Raw genomic sequence first — 23,396 nt, forward strand, 5'->3', positions numbered from 1 at the left:
TCGCAGCCGGTGGAGCAAGGCAAGTCATTCTCCCGTTCCAGGTGATCGATCTGGCATCGCAGCTGGTGGCCGCCATTGTGCATCGGCGGTCGGTTCAGCGCCCCACGCAAAGCCCCGGCCCCGACGCCATCTCAGGCCGCGATCAAAGACGGGGCATATCTCCGGCAGTACGGCAGGCAGAAATTCCGGAGGAGCACGATCGGTGAGTACAACCATTCATCTAACCAGATCTGTGGTGCAGGCATAGGATCTCGGTCAGGATATCGTCGCGGGGCGGAGAGGTCTACGGAGCCGGGCGCCTAAGCGGCCATCGCGGTCGCTGGCCTGGCTCCTCCCCCGCACTGCTACTTTTTAATGTCTACTAGCTCCTCTTCCTGGCTTTGTGAACTATTTCAACCTAACTATGCCAGCAATACTCTGATCATGCTACATCTGGAACAGCCTTCTGAAATCATGACCTCTGGATTGAGAGAATGACTAATGGCAAATGAACATTGGATGCTCGCAGAGTCCTCTCAATTCAAAAATCCTCAAAAACTTGAATATTCCCTTGAAGATTATGACAACCATATATCGTTCTGGCCCATGGAAATAGAGAAAACTCTAATGATATTAAGTAAACTAAAAAAAACTTTGGTCTGATCATAGACTCGAAGCTCTCAGGTCGATACAAAATCAACAAAGTTACAAGAGACTTGTTGCCTTATGATGCGAATACTTTGATGTATTATGCCCTACATAGGCACAGGTGTGTTGGAACTTAGGTGTGTGGGAGGTGCTGCAGCACCCACAGATATAATTAAAGTTCAGATGGAGAAGCAACACCAAAAGGCCATTGAAGTGTGTTTCTTCTAGAAGCATTAGAAGTACTTTCACAAACAGACTGTAAAACTTAGTCCACTTGTTTTGACAAATTGCTGGTATTTTTCCTGTCTGTGAGTTTCCAACTTCACTCTAGTGACACTGTGCCTGTGATATAGTACTGTGTGAAAAAAGGTGGGGACATGTCTAGGATATCTGAACACAAGGTTGGGGACATGTCTAAGATATCGGAACACACATGTATAATTAAAACATTTGTTTGCTTTACAAAATAAGCGTTAAAAAAATTCCAACTAACCCAACACCATGTTTAAAGGGGAATAAAACTTTAGTGGGGTCACACAAACCAAAACACAATGTTTACTTTAGTAGGATCGAACAACCCAAAACACATCAAGAGTGCTTCATGAGATGCATACAAGATACAAAACACTCTTATAAATAATGTCTTGTGGTCACATTTGTTACATTCCCTCGTTAAGAAGCAGTTAAATTGTTCACCCCCTAATCTTTTCGAGATGTGACATTAAATCCAGCAACCCCACTCGAATATTTGTCCCAGCATCTTCTGCCTAGACCTCCCATGCAGGATATATGTGCAGATGGGATCTACATTTGGCCCTTTAGCAAACTAACCTGCAAGCTACAATGAATCTAGACTGAGGCAGCCAGACAAGCCCTTAACCTCAAAAGAGGAGACTAAATTACTTCCATTCTCAGAGCTCTTCACTGGCTATCCGTTGAAGAAGAGCATCCTTTGAAGCTCTCTGCAAAACACACCGGCCAATCCCTGGGATAAAATCAATCATTTTACAATCCAGACTCGCATCATACATCCAAAAAGAAACACCAAGTGAGGGGTGGCTCTGCATGTGGTAATTCACCCTTTAAAAAAATGCCAAAGTGGAAGCTCCTTCTCAGTTCAGACATACAGGCGCTGGACTAGCCCCAAGGATGATACGAACCATCAACAACCACTAAGAAGTCAGAAAAGAAATAAAGACCTGCATTTTCCCGAAGACAGAGTCCAGTTGGCTCTCAGGCCACAATGCGTGGCTGACTTGTGTATGATGCTTTGATCATATTTGCACATTCATTTGCTTACAACCACAAACATAAATCATGTGTACATTCAACTGTGTTAATTCTGGAGCACACCCTCTGGGCCTCACGCACAACACCGAATTCCAACTCAAAAAAGTCTTGCCATAACTAACACCTTTCAGTTCAATAAACTTTATTCGGTTAAAAAGCAAGTAACCATAAAAGTAACAAACATATAAACAAAATACAATGATTACAGCAGTTACAATAATTACTTCTCATAATTACTAACACCTTTCTTACGTCCAGTGTAGTGGTACCAACTCACATGACCATTTTGAACGTGCTTTGCAGCCTGGGCAGGAGCCAGGCAAACGCTATAGGAATGCTGTTGTGCAATACATAATCATTAATGTCACGCTGATCCCTCTGAAAGGCCTTTCGTGCCTGGGCACAGCCAGCAACATACCATGCACCAGTTCAACACATAACTGACACTCTCCCGGCCCTGCCAGCCGTTCTTTGGCATAGGCCTTTCTAAAAACCTCCGTTTCTTACAGGCCTGTCTGCCTCTGCCTGGAATTCCCAATTGCTGGGCACGTGGCTGGTATTTCTTGGATAGGTGACAACTCTGCATTGGGTGAGGTGCCAAAATGTGCCCTGCATGGGAACACCTCCATCGCAGACTTGCATAATGACAGCTTCCCCCACCGCTCAAAGGCAGGGCTAGGCCCCGGGGCGTGAGGGGTTAATAGCCAGCATTCTTCGGCACACTGGGGCAAAGGTCTGGCCCAAGTATAGGGCACCTGGATTCCTCGTGTGGGGGCTGGGCGGGGAGAGACCGGGAGGGGGCGGGTTGGGGTTTAAGGGATAGGCCCACACGGGGCCAACAGTGAGCCGTCGGCTCTCTCACCTCACATTCCTTCACCTTCCTGGGAGGCGTTTAAGTCCTCCATTCCTGGAAGCGTCGGGTGGGGTGGAGGGGGGCTGTGCCTTGCAAGATGTGGAGTGACGCTGGGAAAACTGAGGAGGAGAGGGGGACGAAGAATTCTTCACGACTCCGAGGCCTGACCTCTGTTACACATTAAGAGCTGCAGCAGAAAGGCCAAATTCCCCGAGAGCACGCACACACCAATCCCCCCCCCACCCCGTTCGCCCCCCCTCCCCCCGCCGCAGCCCATGTAACCAAGAGGGCACTGCAGCAGGTGCATGTATGCAAGCACCCCCTTAGGACTGAACCACCCACTCCAAGACAATTCAGACGAAGATGGGGTGTTCTCATATCCAAGCACGTTTTCAATGTTAATGGACCGCCCGATTTCTTTGATGTGTAACATTAACTTCTTTTAAGGTGAGGCCTACACTAGACAGCGCTAGCTGTTTGCACAAGACCTGTTGTGCTTTGCCAAGAATGTACAGGTGCTTCAGCCATCGCTTTGCTTACGGTTGTCTATCCTGTTGCTCTCATTTGCTTGTTTCTTATTCAGTGCTTCCCAGGTCTCAAACATGTCCATACTTTGTTTTACCTTTCCCCTGGACCATAGCCCCTTTACCATCTAATTGGTTGGCTTTTATCGTTCCCCTGCTCACTTTTGGGGAACTTTTTTTCTCTTTGGTTAAGCACCCCTCGAAAGTGCTGCTGTTTTCCAGCTGCCTTCTCTCCCCGTGTCCCCCGCCCAAATGCCACTCCGCGCTCTATCTCTTGTATATTCCCCGCCTCTCTTGCACATCATGTTCTACCCCACGTGTGTTTCTCTCATACTCATGTGCCCCCAGTTTTTGTGTTCTTCTTATGTTTTCTACCCCATCATGAGCTCCATGTTCTTCTCTCTCCTGCTCCTGTGTTGCTTTCTCCCTCAAGCAATGCATTACCTCTCCTCACCACCACCCGCTCCCCTATTTGCTCCTCTGTTGCCCCCACCCCTACAGTTATTTTTGGGGGGGGGATTAGATTTGTGCTTAAAAAACCTTTTTTTAAATTTACCAATCCAAGTGGCGTTCGCCATCTTGGCTCAATGAGTAAAACATTTAAGCAAATGGCGCCTGCGTCTTTCTCCTGGCGCATACCTGCAGTCTCATCCACCTGCTTCCTCACCCTTTGCACGCTCCACAAGATTTTCAGGTGGCTCCTCGTCAACACCAGACGTACCATCACACAAGCCCTTGTCACCAGCAGACTGGACAACGGTAATGCACTCTATGATGGAATAACCTCACACCTCCTCAAGAGACTGCAAACTTTACAGAACTCAGCGGCCAGACTCATCCTAGACCTCCCTGAATGAACCCACATCACCCTCCACCTCAAGAAGCTCTTCATTCAGAAGAGATAACCATTCAAGGTGTTGATCCACACCTTCAAAGCCTTCCACAATCAGGGACATCTGTGCTTCGCTTCCCTTTGCCTTGCCCACACACCCCACTTACGTTGCAGCAACAGTGGAGGAAGATCCTTCTCCTACCTTGCTGCGAAGTCCTGGAATGACCTCCTACTTCACCTAAGGACCTCATCATCCCTGCTGAAATACAGAAAAGGATACAAGACCTGGCTGTTCAACTGAGCTCCGTCAGCAGCTCTCTCTGGAGTTTATCCGAGCTATACAAATCCAGCTTGATTGATTGCACATGCCTACAATATATATATATATATATATATATATATATATATATATATATATATATATATATATATATATATATATATATACACATATATGCATGCCAGTGGAATAACATGACTACCAGCAGCAGTCGTATCATAATGCCTTTTATAATTCACTTATTTATTTATTGACTGTGATGCACAACATTGGAAAATAGCCTGATGCTATAGTGCATCACCAAAAGTCAACTGGCAAAGCCAATATGTTCCAGGAGCTCAACCTATTGTTTTCCTATGTTGTGTAAGAGGGAGCACTGTACTCATCTGCCCTAAAGGATGAACGCAGGTTGCACACAGCAGTAAATACATTACCAATGATCCGTATTCTTACCTTGTCAGAATGATTTTGGGAATGAAGTCATAAAATTGACTGTTCCCCGGCAACAATGGCCGTTCCCTTTACTCCAGAACCCTCACATCTGAGCCCAGTGAGTCCTTAGATCTGTTTACCATGCATGGCCCAATGTTTAGGCCAGTGGCGTCATTGCTTTTGCAGGAGCAACCTTCACACTTAGCTCAATTTCTGGAAATGGCTTCCAGTGTGTGTGCCTTCCTTTTCCTAGCAGCCCTCCTGCCCCCCTTCCTCCTCTCGACCTCTTTCGTCCCCTGCAGCTGACAGTCCTCCTTCCTGCTGCTCCCCCTACCCCTCTCCTTCCCAAATTAGCAGCACTCATCTCCCACATCTCCCCCGGCAGCCCCGGTGCCTCCTCCCCCACCGTCCTCCATCTGTGCGCGCAGAACCCTGCCCGCTTCCTCTGTGGCCTGGGGCTTCCCCTCGCTCGCCAGGAGCGGAGGAGGCCATTTTAAAGCGGGAGAGAGATTAGGCGTCGGGGTTTCCGGGTATGGCGGGGGCTGCGGACGTGAGGTGCACGCGCTCTACGTGCGTCTAGTCTCAGGGCACTGAGGTGCACGCTGGGTAGGGGCAGAAGAGGCCACGCGCGTGGCACACACTCTTGCCAGAAAATGCCTATTCAGTAAAAATATCAGTTGGGGTCTTTCTCACCTTTATGGAGATGGGAGAGGACACTAGGCAGGCAGATGGTGAGAAGGGGGTGAGAGAGGGTTGGTGGAGCTGCCAGGTACAAGAGGGACATGAGGAAAAGGGCTACATGTCCAAAATAACGCACGGGTAAACCGTTAAGGTCGAGCAAATAAAAAATAAAAACACAGAAATAAATTGGGGAGTCAAAGGTGTCAAGGACGGAGAGGCAAATAAAACGAGAAATGGGAAGGTGGATGACCTTCATATGTAGGTAACTGGGGTATAATTTAGAGTTGGGGTTGGGGGGAGGCAAGGCCAGTCCATGGAACGAGCAAAGAAGGCATGGGGAACAGAGAAATGGCTCAGGGGGAAATGTGGTGGGGGAGGGAAGAACGAAGAGGAAACGAGGTCAGTGAGGGGGAGTGAGAAAAGAAAGAGGTGGATGGGAAGCCGGAAAAGTGTTATAGGAAGGGCGGGTAGGGAATGGAATGGCAGGCGGATCAGAGATAAAGGTCCCCTGTGAATCGCTGGGACGGAGGAAAAAATCGCTAGAGATGGGTAGCAATATCACGGGTAAGATGTGCAGGAAGAGAGACTTTGCGCGATGCATCAACATGGTTTCAAAGGGACTGTTCATAATGAGGTGCAGTATCTCTGCCTTATTTAGATTAATGAGGTAGGAATGGCACTGCACCTCATTGCTATCAATATCAAATGCTGCAACTGAAGTCTACAAGGGAGAGCAGTTGCAGTGCTAAATTTGAGCCGGTGGGACACTTATTTTTCCCCCTCATATATCCGCTAAGCTCAAAAGAGAGAAAAACACACATATCAGAAAAAAACGAAGAAGACATAAAACTCATTACAAATGGAGAAAGCAGCAACCTGAAAGAGTAAGATAAAGTGGCAGGTAGTATCTGGTAGGGAACTAAAGAGGCATGAGGTGCATTTAAGACTACTAGCCTTAGCATTTGGTGTGCTGATGTTTAATTGCTCTGATTGCGGGTTTCTAAGCAGAGCTTCGGGTACCGGCACTCTTTGTTTTACAAATTAAAAGCACTGCATTTGAGATGTGCCAGTATTGCAGCTCATGGTCATAAATAGACAGGGGTCACAAAAAGTGGCACAGTATGAAATGGACGTCAGGATGAGCATGCAGCAGTCCTAGGAAATACTGTCTGCAACAACCTTCAGATGCTTGCAGACTGAACCAGAACAGTATATACTGTGAGATATTGCCAGTTGACACTTTGCAAATAGTTACTACCTGCCCCCTTCCTGTCAGTAACTACCATGTTTTTCAGACAGCATGAGGGATCTCATACATTTTGTGCATTCCATTGTGAGTTTCAAGAGGGGGAGGGGGATACAGTTTTGCTCTAATTTCCCTTATGGCTCTCAAGCATGCACAGTGTGTGCATTTCTCATCGTAAAAGCGGTGGTGATTTTCAGGGCATTTTGTGCATTGTAAAATAGGACTTTTAATTCACAAAGTCAGCCTGTAGGAAGGTGGAGTATTATGTGGTGATGCTGGTTAGGCTTCACCATTTAATACTCTCACAATCCCCAAAGATGTTCCTTGGATTCACAATAATGCATCTTTAGCTCACTCCTGACAAAGAGCAGTCAGGCTTTACTAGAGGAGCACGTGTTGAGCATTTCAGAGTACCAACATGGATGATAAGTAATTGACATGACTCAAAAGAAATCAGACACCAACCTATAAAATGTAAGCAGTTTTTTATCTTAATTTAGACCCCCAAAACGAACAAAACCAGATACATGTAACCAGAGTTATGGATTTTAGAAGCAATAGTAAATCAGTGTAAAATAATACAGTGAAACTTTTTCAATGCTGTCAATGGTAAAAACCACTAGTGACAATTGACCACTTGCAGGTTGAGTTGAATGGAACCTATGAAAGGTAAAGGCGGTGTGGGTCCAAGGACCAAGCCTCGGCAATCAGATCAATTCTACCTGACTGTGGAGCCTGGGTGTAGAGTTATTCCTGATTGTCCCTGGTGCTCAAAATAAGCCACGGGAGAGCTGCTTTTACCGCTTACATGGTGCTGCAGGGAATAAGATACAGAAACACAACGGGCCGCTGCTGATGTCAGACTAAAGTCAGATGGAGTTCTGTGTAGGTGCGGCGTGGAGTGTAGGGGTCAGTTGAAGGACTGGCGACTAACAAGCCATGGCAACGGTAAACACAGCAAATGGGAACTTCGATGTCTGGTGGTCCCAAGGAACATGGTAGCTGCCTGTAACTTTGTGGGAGGCAGGACTACAGTTCCCCACAATGCACCAGACCTTCTGGATTTGGGCGATCCCTCGGAGGGCCCGATGGCCAGTGATTCTTCAGATCCTGAGAGTTGTTTTACCTGCAGTTTGCAGGGGACAAGTGTTACTAGTCCAGGGGAATCTGAGGGTGCTTCAGGCTCTCACAGGGGTCTCTCTGTCAGGGTGAACTTAGAGTTAGCTTAGTTTGAGTCTTGGTCAGGAAATTCCAGGAGCGTTGCCACAGGTGCAGAGTATCCCTCTTTTGGTTTGGGCAAGTCCTGTTGTTGCAGACACAGGTCTCTTCTCTGCCCTCTTCGTTGCAAGTTGATACAGAAATAAAGTTCTGGTGTCAGGGGTAACCCTTAAATCCTAGATTTAGGGGTGAGGGTGCAAGTGGCCAATGGGCTACTTGCCCCTGTGGCTAATCCGCCCCTGAGGGAACCATATCCTGGGGTGTAAGTCACCTTTTTTTACTCAGAATCCACTATTTCTACCTCTTTGAAAAATGGCAGAAGTCTTCCTTAGCTGTACAGACCAGGCAGCCCACCCTAGAGGTGTGGCAAGCCTTTTTTGGGGTGTACATCTCCTGCATACCTAATTTTGCACATGTCTGGGAGGCAGCCTTGATGCATATCAGTTGTGGTGTAGCCTTTGAAGCTCACTGCCTTATATGTCACTTCACTAGCCATCCTGAGGGAGAGGAGGCGTGACTTCCTTCCTGCTCAGGCCTTTGATCTTGACTGATGGGAGGGTTCACACTGCCTTGCAGGAGGTCAGTATCCTTTCTTGGCGGCAGAAAGCGTGGGCTATCAGCTAGAGCACAGAAAAGGTTGGGGCAGCCAGGTGGGCAACCTCTAAGGTAGCCACCTGGTTGCATGCCATTTCACCCTCGACATAAGATTCATGTTAGGGGTGATGAGGCATGTTGTTTGATATCAAACAACATATTTAGATGGTACCATAATGGAGCTGCCTACCTCAGGTTTGCCCGGGTGCCAGCCCATGTTATCCTATAGACCATCTTTCACTTATAGTGTCCTTTAATAGTAAAGGCCATTATAGGGACATATAATCTTGCACTTACATGTTCACACCTTTAAAATAATGTATCCTGCTACCCCTGGGCATTGGGAGGCCATCTTTAGGTTTGACTGGTATATTGTAAAAATAGTGCATTGACTTTGCCACACATGGTGAGGGTGAACTCGAGTTTGAGCAGTCTTCAATGCAAACACAAGGAGATGATGGACAGAGTGTTGAAACGTTTCAGACACTCAACCCCAGTCACAGATCTGGGTTGAATTCATCATCGTTCTTTAGCTCACTTGGCCACCTCAGTTCAGACCCAGCTATATGCAAATCAGACTTGACCCTGTGCCTCATGGGAGCAGTCCAGCTCGAACTGCAAAGCAAGGTCTTCCCTGAACCGGAAACAAGGATCCTGGGACGGGTTTCGGGGTGACACCCCTCATCAGCCAGGCTAGCTTTAATGCAGGGGCATAGTGAGCAAGGGACCCACGTCTGGGCATACCCTGCCAACTTAAGGCAAACAAAGCAAACACAAGGAGATGATGGACGGAGCGCTGAAACTTTTCAGACACTCACCCCAGTCACAGATCTGGGTTAAATCCATCATCGTTCTTTAGCTCAGTTTACCACCTAAGTTCAGACCCGGCTATATGAAAATCAGTGTTGAACCTGTGCCTCATGGGAACAGTCCAGTCCAAAATGCCAAGCCAGGTCTTCTCTGAACCGGAAACAAACATCCTGGGACCAGTTTCGAGGTAACACCCCTCATCATCCAGGCTGGCTTGAATCCAGTGGCAAAGTGAGCAAGGGACCCACCTCTGGGCATACCCTTTCAACTTAGGGCGAACAAAGCAAACACAAGGAGATGATGGACAGAGCGATGTAACTTTTAAGACACTCACCCCCAGTCACAGATCCGGGTTAAATCCATCATCGTTCTTTACCTCACTTTGCCACCTCAGCTCAGACCCAGCTGTATGCAAATCAGTCTTGAACCTGTGCCTCATGGGAACAGTCCAGTCCGAAAAGCCAAGCTAGGTCTTCCCTGAACCGGAAACAAGCATCCTGGGACCGGTTTCAGGGTAACACCCCTCATCAGCCAGGCTAGCTTGAATCCAGTGGCAAAGTGAGCAAAGGACCTACGTCTGGGCATACACTACCAACGTAGGGCGAACAAAGAAAAAACAAAGAGATGATGGACAGGGTGCTGACACTTTTCAGACACTCATTCCCAGGCACAGATCTGAGTTGAATCCATCATCTTTCTTTAGCTCACTTCGCCACCTCAGTTCAGATCCAGCTATATGCAAATCAGGCTTGACCCTGTGCCCCATGGGTACAGTCAAGCCAGAACTGCCGAGCCAGGTCTTCCCTGAACCGGAAACAAGGATCCTGGGACCGGTTCCGGGGTAACACACCTCATCAGCCAAGCTGACTTGAATCCAGTGGCAAAGTGAGCAAGGGGCCCATGTCTGGGCATACCCTTCCAACTTAGGGTGAACAAAGCAAACACAACAAGATGATGGACGGAGCGCTGAAACTTTTCAGTCTCTCACCCCCAGTCACAGATCTGGGTTAAATCCATCATCGTTCTTTAGCTCACTTCGCCACCTCAGGTCAAACCCAGCTATATGCAAATCAGTCTTGACTCTGTGCCTCATGGGAACAGTCCAAACCGATCTACAAAGCTAGGTCTTCCTTGAACCCGAAACAAGCATCTTGGGGACCAGTTTTGGGGTAATACCCCTCATCAGCCAGGACAGCTTTAATCCAGTGGCAAAGTGAGCAAGGGACCCACTTTTGGGCATTCCCTGCCAACGTAGGGTGAACAAAACAAACATAAGGAGATGATGGACAGAGCGCTGAAACCTTTTCAGACACTCACACCCAGTCACAGATCTGGGTTGAATCCATCATTGGTTTTTAGCTCACTTCGCCATCTCAGTTCTGACCCAGCTATATGCAAATCAGGCTTGACCCTGTGCCTCATGGGTACAGTCAAGCCCGAACTGCCGAGCCAGGTCTTCCTGAACCGGAAACAAGCATCCTGGGACCAGTTTCGGGGTAACACACCTCATCAGCCAGGCTGGCTTGAATCCAGTGGCAAAGTGAGCAAGGGGCCAACATCTGGGCATACCCTTCCAACTTAGGGCTAACAAAGCAAACACAAGGAGATGATGGACAGAGCGCGGAAACTTTTCAGACACTCACCCCCAGTCACAGATCTGGGTTGAATCCATCATCGTTCCTTAGCTCACTTCGCCACCTCAATTCAGACCCCGCTACATGAAAATCAGCCTTGACCCTGTCCCTCATGGGAACAGTCCAGCCCAAACTGCAAAGCCAGGTCTTCCCTGAACCGGAAACAAGCATCATGGGACCGGTTTCGGGGTAATGTTAGACTGGAAAAGACTTCTGGTCGACTCCTCCTGTTAGCATTATGCTTAAGTTAGCATTTGGAACAAGGGGTGGTGAGGGACAGAGTCTCTGAATTAAGCAGAAAGCTCTCACCCAGTCAAGAGATCAGGGCTAGATCCAACACCGTTTTTTAGCTCACTGCACCATCCCAGTTTCAGAACCTGGCTGTATGCAAATTAGTCTGTTCCTGTCCCAGTGCATGATGGGAACAGGGCAAACCAAACTACAAAAGCCAATTCTTACACTGGGAAGGAAACAAGCTCCCGGGGACCGGTTTCTGGCATTACAGCCGTCTTCGGCCCGGTTTGCTTGAATCCTGATGGTGCAATGAGCAAGGGTCTCACATCTGAGAATACCCTTCCACGCTTAGGGTGGACAAAAATATTTACAACAAGGGGTGGTGAGGGACTGAGTCTCTGAATTAAGCAGAAAGCTCTCACCCAGTCAAGAGATCAGGGCTAGATCCAACACCGTTTTTTAGCTCACTGCACCATCCCAGTTTCAGAACCTGGCTGTATGCAAATTAGTCTGTTCCTGTCCCAGTGCATGATGGGAACAGGGCAAACCAAACTACAAAAGCCAATTCTTACACTGGGAAGGAAACAAGCTCCCGGGGACCGGTTTCTGGCATTACAGCCGTCTTCGGCCCGGTTTGCTTGAATCCTGATGGTGCAATGAGCAAGGGTCTCACATCTGAGAATACCCTTCCACGCTTAGGGTGGACAAAAATATTTACAACAAGGGGTGGTGAGGGACAGAGTCTCTGAATTAAGCAGAAAGCTCTCACCCAGTCAAGAGATCAGGGCTAGATCCAACACCGTTTTTTAGCTCACTGCACCATCCCAGTTTCAGAACCTGGCTGTATGCAAATTAGTCTGTTCCTGTCCCAGTGCATGATGGGAACAGGGCAAACCAAACTACAAAAGCCAATTCTTACACTGGGAAGGAAACAAGCTCCCGGGGACCGGTTTCTGGCATTACAGCCGTCTTCGGCCCGGTTTGCTTGAATCCTGATCGTGCAATGAGCAAGGGTCTCACATCTGAGAATACCCTTCCACGCTTAGGGTGGACAAAAATATTTACAACAAGGGGTGGTGAGGGACAGAGTCTCTGAATTAAGCAGAAAGCTCTCACCCAGTCAAGAGATCAGGGCTAGATCCAACACCGTTTTTTAGCTCACTGCACCATCCCAGTTTCAGAACCTGGCTGTATGCAAATTAGTCTGTTCCTGTCCCAGTGCATGATGGGAACAGGGCAAACCAAACTACAAAAGCCAATTCTTACACTGGGAAGGAAACAAGCTCCCGGGGACCTGTTTCTGGCATTACAGCCGTCTTCGGCCCGGTTTGCTTGAATCCTGATGGTGCAATGAGCAAGTTAGCATTTGGGGCACCATTTTGAAGTTAGCCGCCATTTTTTGTCATGGTCGAAAATAAGCATCTATTTCATTCTGTCTGCCTCAGCAGAAAAAGTAGCCTCAATTGTTTCTTTTATTGTTCAAGGTTGAGCTTTATTGCACTAATGAATAGCTTGGTTCTGTGTTTGCATGCCTTTCTTCATTTGTAGCCCTGCTCCCACTCTCCGAGAGACGGGCACGGGCGAGTGACCTTGAAGCTGAGATAAGGTGTTCCTGGTCTCAGGATGGTTAGTCATCCTTCTGTGCCTGTGTTGTTAACCTGCTCCAAATGGAAATTTCCAGTCTGGGCAGGTCCTGTTGGGTATTGGAAATGTGTAATATCTGATGTCATGTTGGGGAGGGTCAGTCCCTCAGCAGCTATCTCAGGACGCTGGTCAGACCGGACTCCGCTTGAGCACATACTAATAAAGTAACTTTGATTTATATTCTCTACTGTCTGACCGACTCTTCATTGTGTGGAAGGCTGAGAGGTGTTAGGGGTGGTCGGATTTGACCCCATTCATGAGTGTTCAACGTAGATTCCTCAGGGTCGCATAGAATGCTCCTTTATTGTTCTGTGCCCTTGAGCTCTTTTGTGACATTCCCTAAATCTCTGACAAACCCTTTTGCAATGGTATTTGGTGACGCTCCCTAACTGACAGAAAAGGAAGCTTCACCCGCAAATCCATGCTTGGCTTACTGTTCTGTTAGTGACCACGCCCCCTCTACTCAGCGTCCTGCTCCGTGAGGTTCCTGTAGCTTTTCGAGTTCCTGTTATGCCTTATTGATCCCGCTTGTGCTCCATGCATGTTCCTCTGGTATCGTCCTTGAGTTACGGTATTTCCTTCCCTTGCCCGGTTCCTGCCCGTTGTCAATTCCTCCCGCTCCTTCCCGCTACCTGCTCCTTCCCGGCACTACCTTCCCCAGTGCCTTCTCTCCCTTCACTCCCTTCCGCATTGCTTCTCAGATATCCTTCGCTCCTTGATTCCTCAGAATTGTTATTGCTCGTAGATCATTTCTGTCTTCCGTGCAGATTGATCAACGGGGTTTGTTTGTTTGTTTGTGTTACGCTCTCCGCTCAGCATTCAAGATACACCCGCTCCGCCCCTTCCATCATCCCCGATTTGGACGCGGTGTGTATTTTCGAGTGAATTGTGTGTATGGTGTATTATCTGTTCCTCACTCCGCTCTGTATTAAGTTTAAGAGCAGGAAAGTGAGGATTGTCTTAGTTGTGTGTTATTCGTTCCCCACTCCGCTCTGTCTTAAGTTTAGGAGTTGGAAGTGGGGAGTGTCTGTGTAGTGTGTTCTTTGTTTCTCACTCCGCTCTGTATTAAGTTTAAGAGCTGGAAGTGGGAATTTCTGTGTCACTTTGTCTTTAGCTCAATAAGTGGCACAAGCTCGTCATCAGCTGCTCTCGTGGCCCCCAGTCTTGCTCTGTCTTCAGTTTATGAGCCAGACTGGAATTGTCCTCTTGTGTATCTACTGCCTCGAAGGTACCCTTGCTGGTAGTCACTCAAGTTCCCTTAGTACCTCCTGGTACTCGTCTTGACTGCCAGATTTAAAGCCCTGACGCTCATCTGGTGAGGTAAGTGGAATACTATGTTGAACACTTATGTATCAGTCCTGTAAAGTGTTGGTGAGGTTAGTATTGTTGTACTTTTATTTCCAGCCATCTCCTGCCATCGAGACTGCAGCTACATCTTCCTTGCTGGGGGAGAGTGGTATACTCCCTGGGAAAATTCCACCCACACTTTTTGGTAGCAGCTGACTTTGAGCGAGTTTTCTCTTCTCGCTTGGGTCGTTGGTGTCTAGAAGTGTGTGGGACATTTCATCTTTGCTTCCGTGGATGAACAGCCTCCTCTACCGAGGAGGATCCTTGACAAGAGGTGGTTGTGGTTGACCCAGGTGGCCCTAATCGGGTCACTTCCTTCTGTTGGTGCCCGAACTGGTACTCCAACGGGCTGACCCATCCTCGCCTGTGGACAGGTGGGGAGGACACAGGAGCGTCAGGTCGAATGGGCGGATCGGGGATCCCTGCACGATAGAACCTAATACTCGCAACTCCCCTGTCTGATCGGGCGGTGCCTCACCCAGTGGTCATCCAAGCTGGAGTCCTGAACGGCGAAACCCTTGGAATTGGCCGTTTGGTCTGAAGAGTCGGCAGCGAAGAATAACTTTATTCGGCTTGTGTGCACCAGGTGAGTTTTCCTTGATTCTTTGTGAATATGGCGCCATTTTGAATTATCATTGGCATGGTCTGAGGACCATTTGATTTGTACTTGATAGGTCTGCTGGCCGATTTGGATACAGAGTGTCTGCGGACACTTTGCCAGGCAACATAATGGATTTGGCTTACTTTTAAAAATGACTAAGATTTGGCAGGCTTTTGGTTTTGTGGTGTCAACTCTGATTTGTATTTTTGGTGCAGTCTGATGACTGACTTTTGGTTTTCTTTGTTTGGAACGGTCTGTGGACCGACCTTTTGAAAGATATTTGTGAATTATTCATCTGGTACGAATAGTGAACTTGTCCCCTCTTGAGATGCCTTGCTTGAGCAAATTGTGTTGTGTGGGATGCCGCTGTTGTTCCGCTGATGCCCGATTCGAGGAAAGGCAACCTGGGCCTCCGGAAGGCACCCCAAACTTTGATATGTACGTTAAGCAAGGCCTTGGCGCTATCATGTTTAGTACATTATGGCACAAATATACGAGGGACAATGCTGAGTTGCACTGGCTGCTAACAGGTACCTTTGATGAGCAAAAACTGAATTTCCAACAGGATAAATTGTTTGCAAAGCGAAGTAGGCTGCCGATGTTTGATTATCTTCAGGTATGGCAAAAGGAAGCTAAGCAGAAGCGAATGAAAGCAGAAAAAGAAGCCCAAAGAGGAAAGATGCAGACAGTGACCCAAAAAACAGGAGCATATGATAGAGAGAAAATAGAAAAAGGTATAGAGCGTGCTGATAGAAAGTTTCAATTGCAATATGGCAAATCCTATGTTGCCTGAGAGGAAGGCAATACATTTGTGGAGGAACTGTTAGACAATCGACCTCCACCTCCATATGCACCGCAGAAAATATACCCTGTTGTCCCGCAGCCCCAGTCTTCCGCCCCTCCTGCCTGTGCCTCTGGTTCTCTTGCTCTTGAGATGACAGCTTCGGCTACAGCACCTTCTGCTCTTTCTCTGGCTTCACATGCCATGGCTGTGACAACAGCAAGTCTCCCTGCTATGCATATTGTTTCAGCTTACTCTCTCTCTCCATCCTTCACACCCTCAACACAGCCATTAATGACTCTGGTGCCTGCCCCTTCAGCTATTGTGTTCTACCCGCATCTCCCTTCCCCGACCTTGCTAAGTATTGGGACACAGGTGCATGGACTGGACGAGGGGGACTAGGTTACTGCACAGGAGCGAATGGGGCGGGTGCTGATTCAATCTGATGTGGGAGATGCAGAGAAAAAGATGGTAGCTAATCAGGCTGCCCAGTGGGCTCGGAATCCAATTTATAGCGTGGAGAATGTGTGGAGTGTGTTGAAAGAGTATGAACCGTTTGTACAGCAGCATGCCCACAAGCATATGTTGGCTACGTTAATTGGGTTATGGGAACAGTGTTTCAATGGTGTTGCATCTGCTATTATTTATGACATCCGGGACAGTGTGTATGCTGCTGACATGGCCCCTAACGGCGTTTTTAGTAATGTTGCAACGCTGATTGGTTATCGAGGCAGGTTACAGGAGAAGAGCCCAGTTTCCGATGACGGAAGTACATCCTATTTTTCACCCTGAGATACCGGAGCTGCACGATCAGCATGATGCTGTTGTTAGACACCAAGTAGAGCCCCCTTTCAAGAACAATGAGTTTATACTCCATGGAAAAGGAGTGAGATTTTGTCTCTTAAGACTCAGTTGCCCAATCCTAGAAAAAATCTGACTGCCTATTATAAAGAATTGACAGAGGCCACATCGTCGACAGTGATGAGGTTGGCAGACATTGAGATGTTTTTAGGCACTTAGGACGACATCAGAGCATGGTATAAGGAGAGGAAGCCTGGTGAGAAGCATAAGGCTGAGATACTAGCTTTGCCAGATCGAATTATTACCTACATGCATTCCCTTATTCCACCTAGAAGAGTAGATTGGGACAAGTTAACAGCATGTCATCAGAAGAAAGATGAAAGTGTATCTGATTTTTTTACTAGGTTTGAAGGTGTGTTTTTGGAATTCAGTGGTCAGGATTTGTCAATGGAAGGAGGTGTCCGATTGTTCGTTAAGAGATTTGTTACAAACCTGCTTCTCCAGATCGCGACTCGGTCGCAGGCTTCGAAGTGCACTTGGACTACCTCCTCAACATCAGTGATATTGCATATGGCACAGTATTATGAGCATAGAGAGAACGAAGAGAAGGAGAAGGTGGAGAAGAAAAATAAGGAGTTAAAACGAAGGTGTTGATGCAGCAGGTCTCCAGAGGGAACAGAAGAGGGTGCAGCACTGGTCCAGCCCGACAGCTGCCCTGCACTAGCAGAAATGCTGCACCTGTGGTGCAGAATCAGTGTGCATATTGTAAGGAGGAGGGACACTGGCGCAGTGAGTGCCCGGCGTTGTTGCAGAAAGTTGCGGCCCCTAAAGGACAGGGTTCTCATGGACGGGGTCGTGGAGCAGGTGGTCATGACGGGGTTCAGGCAGATGAGATGTCGCTGGGCCGCTCTGATCAGAACTATTTTGATGACCCTCGAGGGAGTCAGTATTATCACGATGATTATGGTCTGGATGAGGTGACAGGATATCTCATGGCTAGGACAGCCAAGGACAGGGCGAGGGACCAGTTCAGATACCTGTAGATCAGTGCGGTCCTTATGTCACCACAGATTTGCAAGGCTCAGTTAAGAAATTCTTAGTCGACACAGGCACAAAGCATAGCTCTGTTCCTCGTTCGCTGGTCCCCGGGGCAGCTCTGTCTGGCCAAAATATTATTTCAGTAGGCTTTTCAGGTATACCGGTTGTGAGCCCCATTTTCAAACCACTTGCCTTGACTATTGGTCTCTTTACTGTGTATTCGCCCTTTCTATTGGCTCCCAATTGTGGAGAAAATGTAATGGGTTTGGATTTGTTGAAGAGGGTGCACGCAACAAATGTTTGTTCTCCGGACAGTGTCTATATGACAATAGGACCAAATGTAGAGAGTTCCAAGCAGTGTTTGTCCAAAGATGGACCCCTTCCAGCTGAGTTCAAAGATGGACCACCCACTTTATGGGCTACAAGTGATACGGACATAGGGCTGTTGCAGGTACCTCCAGTTTCTATTAAGGTCAAAGACAATGCTGTTCTCCCTCGTATTCCTCAGTGCAAAATACTGTGAGCAGGGGAGTGAGCTCTGTTGCAGATTATACAGGATTTGATTAAGTCAGGGGTTGTTGAAGAGACGACTGCAAATGTGTGTAATAGCCCTATTCTTCCCATTCTTAAGAGGGCACCCATGGGCTCCTATGGTGACCATCCTGATGTCTATTGTTTTGTGTTTTGTGATCGATCTGCGTGAGGTTAATAAGATTGTAGTTTCCAGTTGACCCCAACATCACTGCCCTTCTGACTATGATTCCTTCCTCTGCCAAATTCTTTTCTGTCATCCATTTGAAAATGCATTTTTTAGCATTCCGATCCATCCAGATAGCAGGCATCTATTTAGATTTGCCCTAGCCAGCAGAAGTTTTAGATTCTGTCAGGCCCCTCATGGCTAATCTGAAAGTCCTAGCATATATAGTCAGGCTTTAAAAGGTCAATTTGATTCCCTCACACTTCCCCCAAGTAATGTATTACTGCAGAACATCGACAATCTCTTGATTGCTTCAGACACTGAAGAGGGTTGCAAAGATGTAGTGGTTAAATTGTTACTACATTTGGCCCATCACGGACATAAAGTGTCCCTTTCAAAATTCCAATATTGTCGACAGGAGGTCACCTACCTAGGTCACCTACTGTCGAAGGAGGGTAGGAGACCAACACCTGAACATATTAGTGCCATTGTCAAAATGCCCATCCCTAAGACTCAGAGGGATGTGCGAGCTTTCATTGGCATTACTTAGTATTGTCGGCATTGGATAACTAACTTTTCCTTACTAATAAATGTGCTGTTGCAGCTAATCACCAAAGACGTGCATGATTCCTTGCCCCGGACGCCTAAATGTCAACAAGCTTTTGAGCAGTTGAAAGTTGTGCTTTGCGCCAGTGTGTGTGTGGTACGCCAGACTACGCTAAGCTGTACGTGCTGTATGTACACGAGACGGCTGGTTACGCACTTTCTGTCATAACACAAGCCTTTGGAGGTAAGCAGAGGCCGTGAGCTTATTTTTCTGCATAGCTTGGCAACATCGCGAGAACCCTCCAGAGCTGTCTAAGAGTGGTCGCGGTCGTGGCTGTTTCTATCCGATAAACATCAGGGCTCGTCCTTGACACCAATCTCAAAGTCATGGTTCCTCATGCTGTGGAAACACTTTTGAACAAAACTAAGACACAGCACCTCACCAGTGCACGTCTGACAGGTTATGAGCTGACCCTCTTCGTACCGCACGTTACGAACAAAAGATGTGCCACCCTGAACCCAGCCACTTTACTACCCCTCCCTTCTTGAGAGTGAAGAAATAGACATACATGATTGCATTTTTCAGACGGAGGAGGAGACGAAGGGACGGGTAGACCTGACTGATGATCCCCTATCTGAACCCTAAGGGGAGCTATATGTCAATGGCTCTTGTTTCCAATTACCGGATGGCACAACAACTGCGGCATATGCAATCACTACCTTACACACAGTAGTCAAGACATTGCGAGTTCCCTATCAATCGGCCCAAGCTGCAGAGTTAGTTGCCCTACTCTGAGCTTGTGAGCTAAATGAGGGACTGACTGTCAATATTTATACTGACAGCCAGTACGCCTTTGGTGTTGCCCACAATTTTGAGCGGCTCTGGGCAGAGACAGGATTTCTGACTTCACACGGGTTAAAGATCCAGAACGGCCCATTGCTACACAGGCTTTTGTCAACTCTGACACTACCCAAGAAGTTAGCAATAGTAAAGTGCAGCACCTACAAGGCAATTACTGGTGATGTGGGGAATGGAAATGCATTTGCAGATCAAACAGCTAAGGAGACAGCTTGAACGAAGATGAAAAAGATGTTTGTAGCAAGTCCTAATAGATGGGTACCCGAAGCTACTATGTTTGAGGATACACTGGATAGTGTTAAGGAAATACAGAGTGACGCAACGATTGAGGAGTTAGCAATATAGCAGGAAAGCACAGCACGTTTAGACGAGGATGTGTGCTGGACGGATAAAGTCAGGAAAACAAAGGTGGATGTTGCCGGATGCCTATGTCCTCCCTGTAGTCACTATGGTGCATGGGCCAGCTCATATTAGCGCTAAGGGCATATGCAAGCTACTAGACCCTGTGTGGCAGAATGATAACATCGCCAAGACCGCTGCTCACTTGGTGAAATATAGTATGGTATGTATGATGTATAATCCTGGAAAATGCATTCCTAAACCCCCTGGTAATTTTGCACCCCCTTCCTCCCCCTTTGAAGTCCTTCAGATGGAATACATTGAGATGGAACGGGTCAATCATTTGAAATATGTGTTAGTAGTTGTTTGCGCATTTAGTAAATGGGTTGGGGCATACCCCACTAAAGAGAACACAGCCTTGGCAATGGTGAAAGCCCTCCTAAAGGAAATTTTCCCTAGCTTCGGTTTACTTTGTTTGATCTGGTGTGACAACGACAGTCACTTCAATTCAAAAGTCATCCAGCTGGTGTGTGATGGCCTACACATCAGGCAGAAGTTCCATGCTGCACACCACCCCCAGTCAGCAGGTTTGGTTGAGAAGTACAATGGTACTCTCAAACTGAAAATGGCAAAAATTCAGGAAAGCACAGGATTGAAATGGCCAGATGCTTTACCGTTAGCTCTTCTGTCAACCAGAGCCAAGGCTCACACTAGAACAGGATTGTCCCTGTATGAGGTCGTGTTTGGCCGCCCAGCAAATGTTTGGGGTGTCCCGTTACAAAAACGCTTTTCGGATATTGAGTATCCTCTGTTAGTGGATTATCTCTATGAATTGACAAAAAATGTGCGTTCTATTCATCAACAGATCCAGGACACTTTGCCACCGCCAGCAAAGAGGCCCAGGCATAACACCCAACCTGGTGATTTCATCCTTGTGCGGCATGTTCAGAGAAAGGAAAGATTGGAGCCCCATTGGAAGGGGCCACTGCAGCTCCTCCTTGCCACCAGAAGTGCTGTGAAGGTGACCAGTCGGAAGAACTGGATACACACCAATCTTTGCCGCAAGGTACCGTTGCCTTCCCCGCATGATCAGTGGGTGATTGATGGCATAGTAGACCATGAGACGGAGCAAGTTCCACGCTTCATTTCTTTTTCAGATATCCGACTGACGTGGGTGCAAACGGAGGAGGAGAACGACGCAGTGTTAAATGAGGCAGTGGCCCCTGAAATAAAGGTCCGCCAGGATTCTTCTTCACCTGGCCCACCAGTGCTTGAGCTCCAGTCCTTTGGCCCCTCTGAGTTAGTGCCCCTGTTTACTGACCACTCTGGGCCCGGAGTGGCTAGGTACAGTTGGACAGTGCACCAAAGGAGAAGTCAAAATAGGTAGGGATGGACTGCGAGGATGAAGAATAGGGTGCATGTACCCTGTCTGTGGTACCAATGATAGCTTAGGGAAAGAGAGATTGGTGCATTGTCCAAGACACTGAACAGGATAAGCTGAGGGTGTCTTCCCGAAAAGGGGGGGTGCCCTATCCTGGACGACGTGGGATTTCTTCAATGGGCCGCAATCGCGCTGCCCTACTGTAGTGCTTAGAAGCACCACCGTAGATAAACAATAGGAGCCTACTAGCAAGGCTCTGAAGCGCGCTGGGAACTCTTTGCCCATCCTCTTCTTTCCTTGTCACAATCCAATTGCATTGCATGTTTTCCCTCTAATCACCAAGTATCCTTTTGGTTGCCCAATTGTTGAGGAGGAACAGCCTTTTGCAGCGCCACGTTTGGAGGGGGTTGGGGTTGGTTGGCCCAGTGTGTCAAAAAGGAGTAAAATTATTTTTATACTGATTGACCTGATTTCCCTAATAGCAATGCTTGGAATAATGTGGTATCTAGAAGAGAAATACCCTGTGCACTCTTTGATTGGTACAACACCTGTCCCCCCTGAACATAAGTTTGTCACCCTGGCTCCTCACAAAGGTGAACACAGAAAGACGTATGTAGACAATGATTTCTCTAAATGTTGCATCAGGCCCATGGTATGTCCAATGCCACTAATTGCTGGATATGTGAGTTGCTCCCTTCGGTAACACACAAGAATGATATTTTGCTGTCCATGTCTTTTTCTTACCTCGCCAGCTGTGAAGGCTGGTTCCAGCTCTGTACTATGGTCTACACTCAATATAATTCTGATACTATGAATATGACATTAGCCGATTAGGAAACTGTCTTAGATTATATACATGTACATCAGGGGTTTACCCCAGGGGAGAAAGGGACCCCAGATACAATGTCCCCGACGGCTTGCATGAATGTGTACGAAAGAGAACAAAATGTAACATGGCTTCAAAACAAAATGTCGTATTTCTGTTTTTTTAATGTCGCTGAATATTTAAAATCCTTTCGAAATACAAAATATTACTCATGATGTGGCAATGTCAGTGCCTGTAGTTAACACAACAGCGACTTTCTGTGTTAAAGGGAAAGGAAGAGTCAGGGTGGGAGTGAGTAATTGCAATTACACCTACTTACTGTGCACTGTAAATAGCCCACCTTTGCTTCCCCCTCATAATGTTTATTTTCTTTGCGGGTCCCAGGCCTATGGTTGGCTTCCCCAGGGATGGTCAGGGATTTGGTATCTCTCTTTTCTTCTTCCCCCAGTGAATATAGTGCCATCCAATTATCATAGGGATCACCGACTGCAGCGCAGAAGTGCTCATCTGTTTCGGGTTAGACAAGTTATTGACACCGCAGACATAGATCAGAAGAACACCACTTTGCAACAGTTCACTGATACTATGAAGGGTATCGTTCCCTTTTGGGGCACCCTGTCCAATAGCCTAAATATTCGTAGACTCACTAGTGTGGTGGAAGGGATAATAAATGCAACGTCTGAAATTCTGACTAATATTACAGCTGAGCTCCAGGCTATGAGACTCGTTGCTCTTCAAAACCGGATGGTGTTAGAAGTCATCCTTGCTGATCGGGGTGGGGCCCGCCGCGTCATCGGCAGTAGCTGCTCTGTATACATACGGGACCACTCTCAAAATGTATATGCTGCTATACAGAAGCTCCATAGGGTTGCCTTTAGCATTCACCAAGAGAATGGTACATGGTCTGGTTTTGGGCCTTTTCACATCTTAGGATTCTTTACATTTAATTATTTTATTTTTATTTGCATTTCCAAACCAAAAGGAAAACAAAAACATAACGAGCATGTCACATCCGAATAGCCATCACCTCCTTCCCTCCCTCCACCCGCCACCCACCTTCTCCAGCATAACACAAAATATATCAGTGCATCTGTATTGAAAATCCCACCCTTCATCCCGGGAAGTAGCTGCCCCCAAGTCCTTCCTGTGTACAGTAAAACAGCCCGTGGAACCCACCGTACCCCCTCAAAGCCCCCCATCCAGGTCATAGAAGCGTCTCCATTTCCCCCACACTCTATGGAACTTTTTAGGGCAACTTCTCCCTTTATAAGTAACTCTTTC

Source organism: Lissotriton vulgaris, chromosome 7, assembly GCF_964263255.1.
Source record: "Lissotriton vulgaris chromosome 7, aLisVul1.2, whole genome shotgun sequence".
NCBI classification, from domain to species: Eukaryota; Metazoa; Chordata; class Amphibia; order Caudata; family Salamandridae; genus Lissotriton; species Lissotriton vulgaris.